Source organism: Octodon degus, unplaced genomic scaffold, assembly GCF_000260255.1.
Source record: "Octodon degus isolate 3935 unplaced genomic scaffold, OctDeg1.0 scaffold00007, whole genome shotgun sequence".
Classification (NCBI taxonomy): Eukaryota; Metazoa; Chordata; class Mammalia; order Rodentia; family Octodontidae; genus Octodon; species Octodon degus.
In genome coordinates this window covers 17,718,327-17,719,807 of record NW_004524583.1, presented here as the reverse complement: position 1 = coordinate 17,719,807, position 1,481 = coordinate 17,718,327, and the positions used below count along the sequence as shown (strand labels likewise).

Genomic DNA, 1,481 nt, shown 5'->3' with positions numbered 1-1,481 from the left:
GGGAAGCACTTATTTCACTGAGCCATCTCCCCAGCCGCAAATAATTCTTAATACAAGAAGACAAGCAGTCTAACTGTAAAAATGAGCAAAAGACTTCAATAGACTTCTTCACTAAAGAAGTCATAACGAGGCACAAAGAAAAGGTGCTCAACATTAATCATTAGGGAAACCCGAATGAAAACTGTAGTAATATTACTATTTCATTACAAGAGTGGGTTTACAGGCCTTTAAAATGGAAAACCACTTGGCAGATTCTTACAAAGTTAAATATATGTTTTGACCATATGATAGATTCAGCAGTTCTTTTATTAGATACTTATCCAAGAGAAAAAAAAGATACCCACCGAAGACTTGAATGTGAATTTTCATAGTTGCTTTATTCATTACAATCAAACCTGAAAGTGCCCTTAATGTCCACCAACAGATGAATCTGTGCACTGGAATGTTCCTTGTGAAATTCTGGGACTTGCAAAAATGTAGAGAGAGTATCAGATTGTTGGGTCCCTATGTGGGATAGAGGTTGAGATAGGCCTAATGTGTGAAGGGACTTTTTTTTTTTTTTTTGCAGAACTGGTGATTGAACTCAGGCCCTCGAGTTTGCCAGGAAAGTACTTATTTACTGAGCCATCTCCCCGGTCCTAATGTGAAGGAACTTCTGAGGAGAGAGAAATTTCTGTATTTTGATAGTGTTGTGGCTAGTTGGATATATGTGTTTGTTTAGAAACTCATTCATCGGGGCTGGAGAGATAGCTCAGTAGAATAAGCACAAGGGCCTGAGTTCAATCCCCAATTCCGGAAAAAAAAAAAAAAAGAAACTCTTTCATCTATGTCCTTACAATTTTATTTTATTCTCTGTAAATCATACTTTATTATAATTTTGGGGGCCGGGGAGATAGCTCAGAATAAGCGCCTACCTGGCAAGCGCAGGATCCTGAGTTCAATCCCCAGTACCTAAATAAATAAATAAATAAATAAATAAAAATAAAATTATTTTAACGTTTAAAAGTTACTAAAAAAAAAAAAGAAAGAAAAAGAGGGGGCTAGGGAGATGGTTGAGTGGAATAAGCGCTTCTCTGGCAAGCACAAGGGCCTGAGTTCAATCCCTGGTTCCAAAAAAAAGACGGTGTGTCCTTGAGTTCTCCATGGTGCTTTATGTGGTATCAGGCACGTGAATGCTTTGGAGAAATGTTGATATAGACGATTTTTAGTCACAGTGACTATTTCAAAATACTCTAAATTTTTTGGTCAGAAATGGGTTAGGCTAGAATATTTGTAAAATGACTTTATTCTTAACAGTTAGTAGTAAGACTGCAGCAGAGTTCCTTTAAGCCAGGAGTGTAAGTTGTTCACTATTTCTTAGTGATGAATCTAAACCCTGCCCTTTGGGGCTGGTGAGATGGCTCAGTGGTTTAAAGCACCTACTTAGAACAAGCTTAGCACAGCACAGGGACCGCGGTTCAATCCCCCAGCACCACATGCCA

The 1,481-nt window shown here is 38.2% G+C and overlaps 1 protein-coding gene across 1 annotated transcript in view; it reads left to right on the top strand.

Annotated features, from left to right (window-relative positions):
• The window catches only part of Churc1 (churchill domain containing 1), a 23,289-nt gene that overhangs the window by 8,561 nt on the left and 13,247 nt on the right, over positions 1-1,481 (top strand). The gene's annotated exons all lie outside the window — the stretch shown is intronic.